Source organism: Anabrus simplex, unplaced genomic scaffold (genome assembly GCF_040414725.1).
Source record: "Anabrus simplex isolate iqAnaSimp1 unplaced genomic scaffold, ASM4041472v1 ctg00000124.1, whole genome shotgun sequence".
Lineage (NCBI taxonomy): Eukaryota > Metazoa > Arthropoda > Insecta > Orthoptera > Tettigoniidae > Anabrus > Anabrus simplex.
The window spans coordinates 223,737-242,863 of NW_027130073.1; the positions used below are offsets into that span (position 1 = coordinate 223,737).

General features: G+C 39.0%; 1 long non-coding RNA gene across 6 annotated transcripts in view; it reads right to left on the reverse strand.

Annotated features, from left to right (window-relative positions):
• Positions 1–19,127, reverse strand: part of LOC137503445 (uncharacterized) — a 282,266-nt gene that overhangs the window by 212,361 nt on the left and 50,778 nt on the right. For all 6 annotated transcript variants that reach the window (XR_011019127.1, XR_011019128.1, XR_011019131.1 and 3 more), the window contains exons 7-8: positions 9,993–10,041; positions 9,723–9,770 (exon numbers count right to left, since the gene is read on the reverse strand). This is a non-coding gene — a long non-coding RNA (uncharacterized lncRNA). The remainder of the gene's footprint in view (positions 1–9,722; positions 9,771–9,992; positions 10,042–19,127) is intronic.

Sequence of the window (19,127 nt, forward strand, 5' to 3'; positions counted from 1 at the left end):
TAATTAGTGGATAATAAGCAAGTGTTCAGATTCTTTGAAAAATGGAAGTATCGGGAGGGAGCCAAAAGGACAATGAGGGCCGTGAAAACAAAAATATGGTAGGTGTTGCAAACGTAACACCCTCTGGGTCGGAAGAGAACAAGAGGTGACCACGGGGAAGCTCTGAAGTATTATCACATTTGGCCATCACTTATAAAAAGTAACAAGAGATAGATAAAGTAATATCACTTAAAATAGCTTATATTTTTTCATTACTTAAGAAGTATATATCAAAACATTTACTAAAAGATTTGACCAGTTTTCCCACTGGAGTAATTAGCTTCATTCTTTCCTAAATTGCTCCTTAATTACCATGGGTTGAATCATCAGACAATGATAGCTCTCTTGAGCTCATGTAACCTCCACTAATCCTAAAATATAATCACTAAATGACCACTCCAATAATTGCTGGCGAAGGCTTACCCTTAGCTTGCAATGTATTAGGTACTTAGCGGGTTGATCGTATTTAAGGAGTAATATGTTTACATAAAGTTTAAAAATGAGAGGTGAATATAGGCAAACCTGGACTTTCAAGCAAACGCGGTACACATATGATTTAATACTATCTGGATAGAAATACTTTGGTGGGGTGGGACACATCAATCACTCCATGGGATGCAGAGGGGAGGGAGCTTCATGTACAAATAATAAAAGAACAACTTATGTTAGCGTTGAATGCACACTTCTTTTGTGGTCTCGGAGATGAATAGTGATTCTCCGGATGAGATTTAAGACAAAATCCAGCCACAATCGGCATGGGAGAATGAGCTGTGGTGGAAAATAAAATATTTAAGATGTCCAAGATTATGTATATGCATCTGCATGTTTCAGCATGGTTCTTAACCAAACTTGGTACACATACTTACGACGTACCATCTCGGCAAAAGTACTGTTGGGGTAAGACACTCCTAGCACCACTGCGGTTGTGGGATGGGTGTTAGTGACATGAAAAGTATCCTAGAGAACAACAGATATTAGTGTCAAATCTTTACTTTTTGGGATGGCTGAATTTAATTGCGACATATATTTATTACCTGTTTGGATGGATCATCTACTTCCTAGATAATAATGGCTGCAACAAAAAGGTCCATTCAAAAAAAAAAAAAAAAAAAAAAAAAAAAGAGAGATCTAAAACAAATTTTAATTTAAACTAGAGGACCCGTGCTGCTCTATAGCAGTCATTATAAACATGTCAGATAACTCGTCTTCATATGCCTGTAATAGTTATGTTGTTTTTCCTGCCTTTTTCAATGGTTTAATGCACATATGTAATAAGAAGTGTGTTATGGTATGCTGCAGTTCGTAGTCAGAATTTGTCCATTCGTCGTCATCATGCCACCTCTTTGGTAAAAATCTGTCCATATTTCATCATTTTTATTATTTTATTCTGCAGTTCCAGATGTAAAGCTTGGTATTTTGTGGTAGAAAGCAACGGTACTTCTATATAGAACATTTGTCTTGAGAGTTGACAGGTTAGTCTCGAAGGACAGTTTTTCCCAGTCACAGAACTCTTAAGATACATGGCCTTTTCTTTCTAGCGTACCTACTTCATCCTCTGGTTAGTGTTACCAAATAACATCTAAGGCATAATTATGTCATGATGGAGTCTGTTTGTACGTAGAACCTTTTCACTTAGCAGCTTGAAACTTATTAGTAATGCTCTACCATCTCTTGCTGGGAAAGGTTAGAAAATCAAAGAGCATGTAGCATGGAAGATTCTACCGCTATGATCATTAGAAGTATGAACTCTCTGGCCTGGCAGGCAGTAATCAAACATGGCTGCTTACAATGACAGTACTTAAGATGATATTCACATATCAGAATATTATGAAGGTACTGAAAGTACTGCTAAGTACAGCATGTATTGCAGGTTAAGGGAAGCTTTCACCTGCAGTTACTGGACTGATCATTATATTATTTTATTTTATGATTACGCAAGGCTGGCTGAACTTAGAGACCTAACAATGTTCCAAGATCCACCAGCAGGTCATTCCGGGTAGAATACAACAGAAATGAAGCCAATCAGTACAGTGGAAAGGAGAGATGGATTTGCCAAAGTTTTTTTTGTAAATCTTAATATAAATATACTCAGCAATAAGTCTAAAAACTACAAAATGATTTGTAAAATAACAATCAACACCATAATAAAAAATCTACAAAAATTAAGCCTTACTCTTAATGATAAAAGTGAACATACAAGAAATGTAGCCAGGCAAAGCACTGAACAATTTCATATCGACACAATGTCTGACTGATGTATATCAAATGCTGCAAAGTAGCATGGGTCCATTAGTTACAATTAAAGCAATTAAAAAGTAATCACAGAACTTTATCTTGTGCTTATTTTACGAAGTTTCTCCACTCCACTTCGAACCCCATCATATTCTGCTTTCCCCATTTTCAGACCAGGTATATGATCCTTAATTTAGGCCACGACTGCTTCCTTCCCAACCGCCCTTGTGGCCTACTTGTACCGATTTGATTCCTGGCCACGTTAAGGATGTCAGGACTGGTTTTGGCGTCCACCACGTGTAACCTTGTTATCTACAGGTGTTCCGGCAGGGCAGCGTCCAATTGATAGGAGAAGGACTATACCGGCTGTAGTGCAATGGGGTTTCATTTGTTTTTGTTCTGCTTTCCTTTTACATCATTGAGTTGTTGAAAATCTGCCTTGTATGCCTTAAGGTTAGCAGGTTAGTGTCGAACGAGAGTTTTTCCCAGGCAGAGAACTCTTAAGATTCATGGCCTTCACTCCTTCTAGCATAGCTACTTCATCCTCTGGTAAGTGTTCCCAAATAATGTCTAAGGCATAATTATGTCATGATGGGGTCTGCTTATACAAAGAATCCTTTCAATTAGCAGCTTGTAAGTTATTAGTAATGTTCTACCATCTCATGATGGGAAAGGTTAGAGTATCAAAGAGTATGCTGCAGGGAACAGTCTTCTTCCATGATCATTAGAAGTATGAACTCTCTGGTCTGACAGGCAGTAATTAAGCAAGGCTGCTTACAATGACATTACTTAAGATGATATTCACATATCAGAATATTACGCCAGTATTCGGGAGATAGTAGGATCAAACCCCACTATCGGCAGCCCCGAAAATGGTTTTCCGTGGTCTCCCATTTTCACACCAGGCAAATGCTGGGGCTGTACCTTAATTAAGGCTACGGCCACTTCCTTACCACTCCTAACCCTTCCTTGTCCTATCATCGCCATAAGACCTATCTACCGAGCTCGATAGCTGCAGTCGCTTAAGTGGGGCCAGTACCCAGTATTCGGGAGACAGTAGGTGCGAACCCCACTGTCGGCAGCCCTGAAAATATTTTTCCGTGATTTCCCATTTTCACAGCAGGCAAATGCTGGGGCTGTACCTTAACTAAGGCCATGGCCGCTTCCTTCCCACTCCTAGCCCTTTCCCGTCCCATCGTCGCCATAGGTCCTATCTGTGTCAGTGCGACATAAAGCAACTAGCAGAATATTATGAAAGTACTGAAAGTACTGCTAAGTACAGCATGTATTGCGGGTTAGGGTAAGCCTACACCTGCTGTTACTGGAGTGATCATTAAATTATTTTATTTTAAGATTAACTTACGCAAAGTTGGCTGAACTTAGAGACCTAAAAATGTCTCAAGATCCACGGGCAGGTAATTGCGGGGAGAATACAACAAAAATGAAGCATATCAGTACAGTGGAACGGAGAGACAGGTTTGCCAAAGCTGTTCTTAGTGAACTCTTAATATATAGATACTCAGCAATAACACTAAAAAACTAAAAATTTGTTTGTAAAATACCAATCAACACCATATTAAAAATCTACAAAAATTAAGCTTCACTTTTAATGATAAAAGTGAACATACAAGAAATGTACCCGGGCAACGCATTGAACAATTTCATATCGACACAATATCTGACTGATGTATAACAAATGCTGCAGAGTAGCATGGGTCCACTAGTTACGATTAAAGTAATTAAAAAGTAATCACAGAACTTTATCTTGTGCTTATTTTCTGAAATTTCACCACCCCACTTCGAACCCCACCATGCTCTGCTTTTCCCATTTTCAGACCAGGTATATGATCCTTAATTTAGGCCACAATTGCTTCCTTTCCAACTGGACCTGCAGCTTACTTGTACCGATTTGATTCCTGGCCATGTTAAGGATGTCAGGACAGGTTAGAGGTCCACCACACGCCACGTTGTTATGTACAAGTCTTCCGGCAGGGCAGTGTCCAATTGATGAGAGAAGGACTATACTGGCTGTAGTGCAATGGGGTTTCATTTGTTTTTGTTCTGCTTTCCTCTTACATCCTTCTTCTTCTTAAGTCGTCGTCTCCAAACGGAGGTAGACGGTCCACACGGCCAGCTCCAATCTTGACGTTGCAGCCATGCCGTGTGGATTTATTGGAATATCTCTCAGGATCTTTAATGCAGTGGTTTCCTGTTGCCTTCTGCATCCTAATGCCGTTGACCAAACTGGTTCCTCCACCTTTGGGAACAATTTCTTGTCCCCAGGACAATAGAGTGCCCTTACCCATACCCGCTCATCCACTCTCAAAGAGACTGTTGGCACTTGGTATAGGGGATCTCCTTATACCGGGAGATAATCAGTCCCTTCATTCGTTAGCCGCCTGCATATAAAATATTATTTTTATATGCAGTCGTTGCCCCCTCTCTGCCACGGGGAGGTGAATGTCAGGATTTCACCGTCATTGAAACAAGGACCACATGGCATTTCCTGTTTCTCTGCATTGCATTGTTGAAAATCTCCCTTGTATTCCTGAAGCTTTAATTAATAGCAAGGTATCTTCCCTCTCCTGCGGCTCTGTCGAGTGGGATCATTATACCGTAAAGGCTAGTTACATTAGTAAATCTTACAGATGACATTCCATCATCAACACCAGGAAATGAGGGTGTTTAGGGGTTGTAGTAAGGATGTAAAGCACAGGGCATATAAGTCTCTGGTAAGACACCAACTAGAGTATGGTTCCAGTGTATGGGACCCTCACCAGGATTACCTGATTCAAGAACTGGAAAAAATCCAAAGAAAAGCAGCTCGATTTGTTCTGGGTGATTTCCGACAAAAGAGTAGCGTTACAAAAATGTTGCAATGTTTGGGTTGGGAAGAATTGAGAGAAAGAAGAAGAGCTGCTCGACTAAGTGGTATGTTAGATGGATGGCTTTTCCGGCGTTTGCTCTATTAACCAGCGTTTCGTCTTAGGTCTGACACTAGACTCTTCAGAGTGCACTCTGAAGAGTCTAGTGTCAGACCTAAGACAAAACGCTGGTTAATAGAGCAAACGCCGGAAAAGCCATCCATCTAATTTTTGATCTGATTTTTGATATGCTCTATTGGTGGAAAAGAATCTAATTCCCTCCATGGGAACTTAGAATTTCCATAAGTGGTATGTTCCGAGCTGTCAGCGGAGAGATGGCGTGGAATGACATTAGTAGACGAATTGGTTTGAATGGCGTTTATAAAAGTAGGAAAGATCACGATATGAAGATAAAGTTGGAATTCAAGAGGACAAACTGGGGCAAATATTCATTTATAGGAAGGGGAGTTAGGGATTGGAATAACTTACCAAGGGAGATGTTCAATAAATTTCCAATTTCTTTGAAATCATTTCGGAAAAGGCTAGGAAAGCAACAGATAGGTAATCTGCCACCTGGGCGACTGCCCTAAATGCAGATCAGTATTGATTGATTGAGTGAAATGTAACAGATTTACCCTCAAATTCATTAACAGAGCTAATGATGTTAAACACTATCACTATTCCAGAGCAATAACTCTGCTTGCATGATCATAATCTACCAAGAGTAGTGCAAGCCTAAACACTGAATATCTATGTCCAGTTTCATTATGGCACTGGTACTAGAAATCTGATAGTCCCTCAGATTATCCCTAAGTTCTTTGTTACTGCACCTAACTTGTACTATAATGAAACATCTCACACTTGGAAACAATTACTCGCATCAGTATTGGACTTACGATTAAATTTGAGTTTCTTGATTATACCAACTTGTACTGTGGCACCAACGTGTCACAGTTCAAAATAATTACACGGGCTGAGATTTAGATGTCTAGTTAAATGTGTACAGGTACCGGTACTTTTTTTGTCTGTACAGGTAAAGGAAACCTAACTTGAGTTCCAGAGCCACTGTATGGAGGATTCAAGGCTAAAATTGCTAGGTCACTGTAAGAGGAAGATTACAGAGCCAGAAAGTGCAGCTGGGTAGAGCAAGAAGAGAAAATTAGAGGAGAAACTCTGCATGTAAACAGATGCACTAACAGACTGGAGGCATTGAATGGATGATGACGATAATGATTACTGACTGTCTGTTAGAGGAGAAGATACTACTACTACTACTACTACTACTACTACTACTACTACTACTGCTGCTGCTGCCACCACCACCTCCAGGCACGCCAACTTTGGGTATTTAATAGGGACCTGGGCGTAATTAGCCTGAGCAAAGGCATGTGAAATGAGGAACAAATTTGATCGTAAACCAGCTGATGTACCTGTGCTTTGCTATGGAATTCTACATTGTATACAGAATTCTAGGTTAGGTGGTGTACACTTTGTAAGATTGTATTATATTGCATAGCTCTTAACGTTACCCTAGAAACGCGATGGGGAAGTCACCATACATTGTTTCTCATATGAAGACTGTGTTAGGGAATTTCATTGTAATGGTAGGCCCGCTTGCCTACCATCAGTCACAATCAAGTTGGGGAGTTTTCATTATGATGATAGACACTCACTCTTCACCTGCTTTCTTGCATCCTCAGAAAGACTGTCTTAGGGTTTTCCCTAATGAAATGAACATAGGTCAGTACGACATCAGTAGGAATGGCGAGAATAAAAGCAATAGGAAATAATGATCAAATGAAAAACCACGCATTTTCTCACTTTTAATAAACAGTACTACAATGCCGATCTAACAGTCCAATATTCTAGAGCTGGAATGTCCAATTCGCAGACAGCCATTATCCATGAACACTCTTCATCTTTTTGGGCGGGGTTCGAATAGTGGAGAGTCCCACGGCAAATTTTTGCCCCTTTACTAATCTGTTTCCTATGAGTACCCGATGAGTTGGATAATCTCATTTCACTACACTGGTGGTGCAAAAATCTATCTGACTTTCCTCCAAGCCAGATGAGTAAACCCCTCTTCACTGCGAATTTGGAATAAAATGAATGTAGAATTTATTAAAAGTTAAGAAGAAGGCACTTTTCTTAAGAAACGCCTCTTTTCAGGGTTGAATTTTGAATTATTTAGTGAATTGTGGTGCTATAATTTGGAATAGGCCTAAATATCTTCATTCTAGACCAGGTCATACTACTATTACTAAGTGAGCCTCTGCCAATTGTGCACACTGCTCATTCAAAACAGGGCATCAGAGTAGCGATCGAATAGCTGGAATACTATGATGAACCAGTGTGTTACGCACCAGCAATATCAGAAAATGTATGAATCAGAGGAATGGCATGCTAAAGGAAAAAAGTTTTCTTACTCCCCAGCTATTTCCCACCAATATTCAGTCCAGCTGTTATACTCGGTACGCAACAGTAATCCCATCTATCGGAGTTGAGGGCACCATAAGAGGCAAAGAACATCAAAACAAACAATGGTCAATGTAATGTTATTGTTGATGAATGTTATGCGCTTTCGATATTGTAGGCCCTCACATTTAGTTTTCTTCTGACTCTGAAATACTGCTCGTATCATAGTCGGTACGGTAAAACTGAATAAAACATAAATGATAAGGAATTGTATTCTCTATAACTTTGGCTAAGTAGTACTTTTCTATAGGACCAATAACATAGGTACCGGTATTTAAAAATTACATTTTAGGCACATACCCATAAACTACCATTTCATCCAGGGTCAGTAAAATTGTTTATAGCTTAGACTGTAGTTTCTTCTTCCCCGACTCGATATACCGATTTTCATTAAATTCTGTTCACCCATTTTCTCGTGGCTCGGCGTTGATGTGGACTTAGCAACAAAAATCGAAATTCATGAATATCTGTGTTATCATAGGGTAAAAATGTATAAGACATAAATAATTAGAAATTTAATTCTATGTATTTTATTTTATTAACAATCTTCCTGCAACAGCTGCAGGTTGCCCACAGACAAAGAGTACCTTAAGAGCAATATAGCAGGTTCGATCTTGGCTCAGTCCGGTGGTATTTGAAGGTGCTCAAATATGTCAGCCTGATGTCGGTAGATTTACGGGCATGTAAAAGAAGTCCTGCGGGACAAAATTCGGGCACCTCGGCGTCTCCGAAAATCGAAAAGTAGTTAGTGGGACGTAAAGCCAATAGCATTTTTTTTTTTTAATTATTATTAAGAGCAATATATGGAAATCGTATGATGTTACGTGCAGGTTAATCGAGTGAGGCATGTCAAACATTTGTTTGAGGTCTGCAAGCGTGGTTCTTGAAGATCATGATGGACTTCTTGAGTATTTATCGATAGGACCACTAATAATATAAATATATGAGAATTGAATTTTAGGCCCTCCCTTAAACTACCATTTCACTCAGCGTGAATAAAATGATTTATAGGCTAGATTGTAGTGGCTCAACCTCCGACTTCACATACCGATTTTCATGAAATTCCCATCAGCCGTTTTCTTGTGATGTATGTACATACATACAGACAGACAGGAGTAACGGAAAAGTTGAAAGTGCATTTCCTTGTTACTGTGGACTTGACCAATGCAGAAATACCATTCTTTTCAAATTCTGAGCAATGTACAGACAAAACTCTTATTTTATATATATAGACATTCCTATACATTAACAATCATCACGAACAATCAGAGAAAACAAAAAAAATAATACAGCTTGTAGATCAAATACATATTTGAATGAGTCTTATGTACAGAGATTTCAATTACATTCACAAGTATACAGAAAAATAAAACTTGATCCATAAATATTTTGAATGAATATCTTATATACGAAGCTATCAAAAAGAAACACTAGTAAGAAAGTAGAACTTGCTTCATAAATATCCCATTACTGTATATTGTTCATTTTATAACATAAAATGTAAACAGATCTACCACCAGAAGTACCGCCTGGACAGTCTCCATTGGGAAACGTAGTTCTTCTCTGAAGGAATGCCCGCTTCCTAATCTCATTTCTTGATATAAAATCATCTACCACCTTCTCCAGCTCTAACACCTTACCAGACTCCGTGTACGCTCAAATGCAGAGGGCTCACCAAATGCAATCTCTACTGTATTGTAGTTGTACAGAAACAAGCCTTGAGTTTTTTAGGGTCTAAGAAAAGTCTCTCAGATGTCACAGAGGCTCGATTTTGAGAGGGGAATTAAGATAAAAGAGGATGTCGGCCACATCTAGGCATGATCCTAAACTTGGACGCTAGTGGAATCCGAAAACAGAGTCCAAGCACACCCCTTTGCTTACTAATCTTTGCCCTTTGGACAGATATGGTTTTGATATTTTTAAAATTGTACAGGAGTATTAAAGTAATAAATTTACCATAAATTATGTACGCAATTATTTCACTGTGCAGCCAAAACAGTGGTATTTCAATGTATTTGGAGCAACTCGTAAGTCCTAATAGTACTGTCAATGGATTATGTCACTCATTAAATTAATTACAAATAGAAATGGACAGGTTGTTGTAGTACTTACTTTGAAGTTCACTGATACTTTTTTTTTTTTTTTTCCCCTCTCGAACTTCTGAAACAAGGAGGAAGATGCATTTGTTAGTGAGGCCTTAAGACACATTAAAGTAATAAATTCACCATAAATTATGTAAGCATCTATTTTACTGTTGCCACCAAAACAATGGTATTTGAATGTATTTGGAACAACTCATAAGTCCTTCTAGTACTGTCAGTGGATTATGTCAGTCATTAAATTAATTGCAAATAGAAATGGACAGGTTGTTGTGGTACTTACTTGGAAGTTGATCGATACTTTTTATTTTCTTTCTTCCCCTCTATAAATTCTGAAACAAGGAGGAAGATACATTTTTTAGTGAGGACTTATGACACATTGCAGTAGACATACATACATACATACATACATACATACATACATACATACATACATACATACATACATACATACATACATACATACATACATAGACTGTTATGCCTTTCAGTGTTCAGTCTGCAAGCCTCTGTGTATTTACTAAACGTTGCCACTATCCTCGATTTGCAACTAGTGTTGTGGCCTCATTTAGTTCTATACCTCTTATCTTTAAATCATTAGAAACCGAGTCTAACCATCGTCGTCTTGGTCTACCTCTACTTCTCTTACCCTCCATAGCAGAGTCCATTATTCTCCTAGGCAACCTATCCTCCTCCATTTGCCTCACATGACCCCACCACCGAAGCCGGTTTATGCGTACAGCTTCATCCATTGAGTTCATTCCTAAATTAGCCTTTATCTCCTCATTCTGAGTACTCTCCTGGCCTTGTTCCCACCTGTTTATACCAGCAATCATTCTTGCTACTTTCATACCTGTTACTTCTAACTTATGAATAAGATATCCTGAGTCCACCCAACTTTCGCTCCAGTAAAGCAAAGTTGGTCTGAAAACATACCGATGTAAAGATAGTTTCGTCTGGAAGCTGACTTCCTTCTTACAGAATACTCTTGATCGCAACTGCGAGCTCACTGCATTAGCTTTACGACACCTTGATTCAATCTCACTTACTATACTAGCATCGTGGGAGAACACACAGCCTAAAAACTTGAAATTATCGACCTGTTGTAGCTTTGTATCACCAATTCTGACATTCAATTCTGTTGAATTTCTTACCTACTGACATCAATTTAGTCTTGTGAGAGGCTAATTTTCAAACCATACTCATTGCACCCATTTTCAAGTTCCAAGATATTAGACTGCAGGCTTTCGGCACAATCTGCCATTAAGACCAAGTAGTCAGCATAGGCCAGACTGCTTAATACATTTCCACTTAACTAAATCCTTCCCTGCCATTTTAGGAGGACATGAGGACAAATTCTCAGTGAGGGTCATTACTGAGTAATTAGTGGAGAATAAGCTAGTGTTCAGTTCCTTTGAATAATGAAAGTATTGGGAGGGAGCCAAGAGGACAATGATGGCCGTGAAAACAAAAATATGGTAGGTGTTGCAAACATAACACCCTCAGGCTTGGAAGAGAAAAAGAGGTGACCAAGGGGATGCTATGAAGTATTATCACATTTGGCCACCACTTATAAAAAGTTACAATAGATAGATAAAGTAATATCACTTAAAATAGCTTATATTTTTTCGTTAATTATGAAGTATATATCAAACATTTACTAAAAGATTTGTCCAGTTTGCCCGGCTTTTCTACTGGAGTGATTAGCTTCATTCTTTCCTAAATCGCTCCTTAATTACCATGGGGTGAATCATCAGGCAATGATAGCTCTCTTGAGGTCAGTTAAACTTCAGTAATCCTAAAATCTAATCACTAAATGACCACTCCAATTTTTAATTGCTGGTGAAGGCTTTCCCTTAACTTGCAATACATTATGTACTTAGCGGGTTGATCGTATTTAAGGGGTAATATGTTTACTTAAATTTTAAAAACGAGATGTGACTGTAGGCAAAAATGCACTTTCAACCAAACTTGGTACACATATGACTTAATATTATCTGGATAGAAATACTGTGGTGGGGTGGGACACACCAATCACCCCATGGGATGCAGAGGGGAGGGAGCGACATGTACAAATAATAAAAGAACAACCTATGTTAGTGTTGAATCCACACTTTTTGTGGTCTCGGAGATGAATAGTGATTCACCGGATGAGATTTAAGTCAAAATGCAGCCACAATCGGCACGGGAGAATGAGCTGTGGTGGAAAATAAAATATCCAAGATGTCCAAGATTATGTATGTGCGTCTGCATGTTTCAGCATGGCTCTTAACCAAACTTGGTACACATACTTACGATGTACCATCTGGGCAAAAGTACCGTTGGGGTAAGACACTCCTAGCACCACTGCAGTTGTGGGATGGGTGTTAGTGACATGAAAAGTATCCTCGAGAACAACAGGTATTAGTGTCAAAATCTTTACTTTTGGGATGGCTGAAATGAATAGTGACATAATTTTATTATTGTTTGGAAGGATCATCTACTTCCTAGATAATATGGGCTGCAACAAAAATGTCCATGCAAAACAAAATGATCTAAAACAATTTTTAATTTAAACTAGAGAACCCGTGCTGCTCTATAGCTGTCATTATAAACATGTCAGCTAACTCGTCTTCATATGCCTGTCATAGTCATCTTGTTTTTCCTGCCTTTTTCAATGGTTTTATGCTCATATGTAATAAGAAGTGCGTTATGGTATGCCGCAGTTTGTAGTCAAAATTCATCCATTCTGAAGTCATCATACCACCTCTTTGGTAAAAATCCATCAATTTTCATGATTCTTTTTTTTTTATTCTGCTGTTCTGGATGTCAAGCTTGGTATTCTGTAGTAGAAGGCAACGGTACTTTTAATTGCACTTCTTCTATATAGAACAGTTGTCTTAAGAGCTCACAGGTTAGTCTCGAAGGAGATATTTTTCCTAGGCAGAGAACGCTTAAGATTCATGGCCTTCACTCTTCCTAGTGTAGCCAATTCATCCTCTGGTAAGTGTTCCCAAATAATGTCTAAGGCATAATTATGTCATGATGGGGTCTGTTTGTACGTAGTACCTTTTCACTTAGCAGCTTGAGACTTATTAGTAATGCTCTACCATCTCTTGCTGGGAAAGGTTAGAAAATCAAAGAGTATGTAGCAGGGAAGAGTCTACCTCTATGATCATTAGAAGTATGAACTCTCTGGCCTGGCAGGCAGTAATCAAACATGGCTGCTTACAATGACAGTACTTAAGATGATATTCACATATCAGAATATTATGAAAGTACTGAAAGTACTGCTAAGTACAGCATGTATCGCAGGTTAAGGTAAGCCTTCACCTGCAGTTACTGGAGTGATCATTAAATTATTTTATTTTATGATTACATAAAATTGGCTGAACTTCGAGACCTAACAATGTCTCAAGTTCCAGCGGCAGGTAATTCCGGGGAGAATACAACAAAATGAAGCCAATCAATACAGTGGAATGGAGAGACAGATTTGCCAAAGCTGTTTTTAGTAAATTCTTAATATATAGATACTCAGCAATAACACTAAAGAACTAAAAAATTGTTTGTAAAATACCAATCAACACCATATTAAAAATCTACAAAAATTAAGCTTCAGTTTTAATGATAAAAGTGAACATACAAGAAATGTACCCGGGCAACGCACTGAACAATTTCATATCGACACAATACCTGACTGATGTATAATAAATACTGCAGAGTAGCATGGGTCCACTAGTTACGATTACAGCAATTAAAAAGTAATCACAGAAATTTACCTTGTGCTTATTTTCTGAAATTTTGCCACTCCACTTCGAACCCCACCATATTCTGCTTTTCCCATTTTCAGACCAGGTATATGATCCTTAATTTAGGCCACAACTGCTTCCTTCCCAACCGCCCTTGTGGCCTACTTGTACCGATTAGATTCCTGGCCACATTAAGGATGTCAGGACTGGTTTAGGGGTCCACCACTTGTCACCTTGTTATCTACAGGTCTTCCGGCAGGGCAGCGTCCAATTGATAGGCGAAGGAATATACACCGACAGTAGTGCAACGGGGTTTCATTTGTTTTTGTTCTGCTTTCCTTTTACATCCTTCATTGTTGATGATCTCCGTTGTATTCCTGAAGCTTTAAATAACAGCAAGGAATCTTCCCTCTCCTGAAGCTCTGTCAAGTGAGATCATCATATCGTAAAGGCTAGTTACATTAGATAATCTTACAGATGTTCATTCCATCATCAACACCAGAAAATTAAACATTTAAGCTCAAATTCATTAACAGAGCTAATGATGTTAAACAGTATCACTATTCCAGAGCAATAACTCTGGTTGCATGATCATTTTACATCGATTAGGAAATGTAGACTCATGAAGGAATGCCTGCTTCCTAACTTCTTTTGTTGATTTAAAATATTCTACCACCTTCTCCTTACCAGCCTCCTTGTGTAGCCTCGCATGCAGAAGGCTCGATTAAAATAATCTCTGCTGTCCAATAGTAGTAGGGAAACAGGCCGTAAGTTTTTAAGGCCTATGAAAATCCTCTCAGCTCAAGAAGTTGTCCCGGGAAGAATATCATTATTTTTTAAAACTTGAATAACTCTGAGATCAATTCAATAATAATGGCGTACAGCCTCCGGAGAGGCCTGGAGCCGGTCCTTTCCTATTAGACGGCCTATAGGCAACCTGTATGTTGGTGAGAACGGGGCTCTACCTAACATGATTTCAACAAAGTATGAAGATGACACACATGCACACACAGAGTCCCCTAGCCAGATGAATTAACCAGTTAAGGTTAAAATCCCTGATTCAGATGAAAATTGAACATGGGACCCTCTAGACCAAAGGTCAGAATGCATACTATTTAGCCGATGAGCCAGATATCCTTAAGATGAACTTTTTTCGAAATGATTGGTAATGTCCTTTCAGTTATCCATTATTTTTCCATCATTCAGCAGTGACAGATGAAATATTCCTCTGTGAAGGAAAAGACTATCAGAGTCTATATCATATTCATGGAGTCATAAAATTTTGTCTTCTGTTTCGGGTGCGGATTGATAATGATTTGCAGAGCTACAGAACCACCAGAATTAATGATATTATATTTAGCAATGTGATGAGCGATCCCATCCTTCATATTGTGCATTGTTATCGAGTCAAATATCAATACCCATTCATTTACAGGTGTTTTGGCAGAATTGTTTTGGTCTGTAAACGACAGCACAGTAGGGTGTCTCGATCCTCCTATATTGCCTGTGTTCCGTAATAATAAATTTGGAGCTTAATCTATAAGGAAAATAATTTATTGTACAGGAATATTTCCTAACACCATTACTGAAGAAAAAAACTTATAATAGAATATAAAAAAAACACACACCTTGTGCACTTCACGACTGTCATCCTTTTTTTAAACAAAACTTAAGGGAGGGCTGTCATGATACCAACCACTACAAACACATAACAGAATAGAAATCAAAATTATCTTAACAGCCTGCTTTATAGCCATTAGTTTAGCACAGATAAGCGTGAATACCAATATTTGTTGAAGTTGCCGTAAGAGGGTTGTCATAAATTCACAATCTTCGCAGTCAGTGTAGGTTCTCCCTTTGTTATTGACGCATGTATGAGTATGATCAGCTTAGTTATTTCCTATGAGTAAACGTGCCTGTTCACTCTCGTTTTTTGCAAGTGGTATTTTGTATAGATCTGTGAATTTAATTAATAATGTTATGCTTATAGATTCATTTGAAGTTCTTGTAAAGTTTACTTTTCTCTTCTGTTCATGCAAAGTTAAATTTTTTTGTGACTCCCATAAGTCAATCACCTTGTCCACATTGTGGGAAGTGGGCAAACGGATGAAGTAGGGGATTACCCGTAGGGGTGACATACAGTAGGGATTCTGTGTACTTCAGGACCACTGCGGCAGCTGTGAAGGCCCTTGAAAAAACCCTGAAAAGTGACAGCTAACAGAGCACTGATGAATTCTTCAATGGCAGATGTGGAAGGGCAAGTCTGCCTGATAAGGCAACCCTCTTCCCGTGGGGTTACAGAAATAGGGGGAAACCAATGCATTGTGGTGAAAAGGGGTCTTCAATGGCTACGTGAGACTACCTCTACAGAAAACGGCATGTTTGGAGGCTCAGGTAGCAGCCCAACCTCCAAGCTCGGGTGCTGTGGGCTAATAATTTGCACATCTTAAATCCACTTATTAAAAGAAACTGAAGTGAAATGAAACCCAATGAATACCTCGATGATGAACTTTAGCCCAAAACAGAAAATGAGAATTGGTTGTTGGAATGTTGGAACTTTGCAGAGGAAGGTAAACTTAAGCAGGTTGAGAAAGAGAAGCAAATTATGGCTTGGAAATTTATGGCTTAAGTGAAGTGAGGTGGTTTGATTTTGGAGAGATAATAATGCAAAATGGGAATTAGTCTGGACAGTCCCTGGACGATGCCAAATGGAAACTTGGAATGGGTATATTGCTAAGTAGGACATCCTAGAACAGTTTAATTGGATGAAGTCCCATCTCAGATAGAATGATGACAGCTAGATTTCGAGGTGAATTCAAAATGCAAAATTAGTAGTTCGTTATGCACCAACAGAAGTATCTGATGCGGGAAACATAGTTTAGATGAAATGAATGATAATGGAGAGAGATTTGCATATTTGCGTGCCACACAGGAAATGGTGATTGGAGGGATCATCTCTCCTCACAAAACGTATCATAATATTAAATGGGTATCATCAGATCACAAAATAGAAAATGAGATCGACCCTGTAGCTTTTAGTAAGAAGTTTAGAAGATCATTGACAGATGTGAGGAACAGAAAAGGAGCTGATGTTGGTAGTGAACATCATCTAGTAGTAGCTGAGTTTAAATTGCAAATAAAGGCTGCAACAAAGAAGTTTACAACTAGAAAAAAGAGGTTCGACATACGAAGGTTAAACAATGAAAAGAGGAGTAAAGAATTTAGACAGGAGTTGAAAAATTGATTTGAAGTCCTTTGAAATCTTGCAGAAGATTTGAATGTGGAAAGAACTTGGGAAAATGTTAAGAACACTTACATACAAATGTGTGAAAAAGTAATTGGTTATAGAGCTCTCAACAGAAAGGCTGGATGTCTGTGGAAACAGGAGAATTAACTGAAAAATGTAAAGCAGCAAAAGCTATATTAAATCCAAGCAGAACAAGACAGCAGAAGTCAGATGACCAAGGGAAATATTATGAAATCGACAAAATGGTCAAAAGGAGTGTGAGAATTGATAAAAAAAAGATGGATTGACCAGCAGGCACAAATTGCAGAGGAAGCTGGGAGAAAGGGTGACATGAAACAACTCTACAATATTACAAGGAAGTAGTCAAGGGGAGGTTATAGGAAGAGTAAACGAGTGAAGGATAAACAAAGAAATATGTTGTTATCAGAAGAAGAACAATTAGGAAGATGGCATGAGAATTTTCCAGAAATTTTAAACTAAGATGATGGAAATCAGCAGTAAATGTAAGAAATAAATGTAGGCTTAGATAGTGAAGACTCAAGAATGAATTTAGACCTCCCAACAGGCAGTGTACAATGAATAATGTTGTGGAGCAGCATGGGTCAACTAGTAAATAATTCTGGATTGTCTTCCTAAAAAGTATTCTCAGAAATTTGTCTTGGGCTAATTTCCTGAAATTTGGCTACACCAATTCAATCCATGCCATGCTGGTTTTCCCATTTTCATACCACGCAGTTGCCCCCTAATTCAGACCATGGTTGCTTCCTTTCCAGCTAATCTCACAGTCTGGAGGCTGTGATTTGATTCCTGGGCAAATTAAAGGACTCAGGGATGGTTACAGGTCCACCAAATATGCTTTTGTAATATACAGATCTTCTGGCTATGTAGTGTCCACTTGGTAGGCCAAGTCAATTATGGCTATAATGCAAAGGGTTTTGACCTGTTTTTGTTCTGCTTTCCAGTCCTAGCCCTTTTCAATACGTGCATTGTTGAATATCTCCCTTCTTTTTCTGTGGCATTAAATAATAGCAAGTCCCCTCCTTTCTCCCGTAGCTACGTAGAGTGAGATCCTCACACTGACAGTAATAAAATAAAGCTAGTTACACTAGTTAATCTTACAGATGGTCATTCCATCATCATCACCAGAAAATCAAACGGACTTGAGCTCAATTCATTAATAGAGCAAATGCTGTTAAACTACATCATCGCTTCAGAGAAATCTCTGGAGGCATGATCATAATATACCAAGAGTAGCGTAAGGCTAAATACTGAAGATCTTTGCCCAATTTCATTACAGCACTGGTACTAGAAATATGATAGTCCCTCAGACCATCCCTAAGTTCTTCATTACTGTACCTAACTCGTACTACGAGGGCCATCCGGAAAGTAGTACCCGTTAGCACCGCATTAAGCACTGACGACTTGGGTAGCCACTGGGCAAGGTCAGACCGGGGCAGGGGCTTGTCTGCCTGCTCTGTGTGCGTGACACTAGCTTTGCCTGTGTTGTGTCTGTATCCATTTAAAATGTTTAAAGAAATTGAGAACCCCACCAGTTGTGAAGTGAGGGCCATGATTAAATTTCTTAATGCACAAAACGTTCGACCTTGTGATATTCATCGCCAATTAACAAAGGTGTATGGAGACAATGTGATGGACGAATCGTTTGTTTCGGCGCTGGTGTCGCAACTTTAACCTGGAGATGGGGAATACACACGACGAGGAGCATTCAGGGAGACCATCTGTCAGTACAGACCAACTGCTGACCGCAGTAGACAAATGTGTGTGGAACGATCGGCGCGTCACAATTGATGAACTCTGTGAACATCTTCCTAATGTGTCTCGAACAATTGTTCATGAAATTGTCTAAGACCATCTGAATTATTCTATAGTCTGTGCAAGGTGGGTCGCTCGCATGCTTACAGAGGAGCACAAAACCAAGCGTATGGCTGCAGCACAGACGTTTCTGGGATGTTATTCCGATGAAGGAGACACTTTTCTAACTCGCATCATTACTGGGGACGAAACATGGGTTTGTTATGCATCACCTGAGAGTAAAGGACAGTCAATGGAGTGGATCATGCTCATTCACCAACCAAACCAAAAAACAAGACAGTTCTGTCCACCAGGAAACTCATGGCAACCATTTTCTGGGATCGCCGAGGTGTACTGCTCATTGATTTTTTGGCCCGTCGAGACACAATTAATGCTAATGCGTATTGTGAAACATTAAAGAAATTACGGCAGGCAATACAAAATCGGTGACAAGGTCTATTGTCTACAGGTGTCATTCTCCTTCATAATGCCAGGCCTCATGCAGCTGCGATAACACAACAACTTTTGCAGCAATTAAGTGGGAAACCTTCGACCATCCCCCGTATATCCCAGAATCGGCCCCTTCGGATTTTTATCTCTTTACGAAGCTTAAAGACTTTCTGGCGGGAAA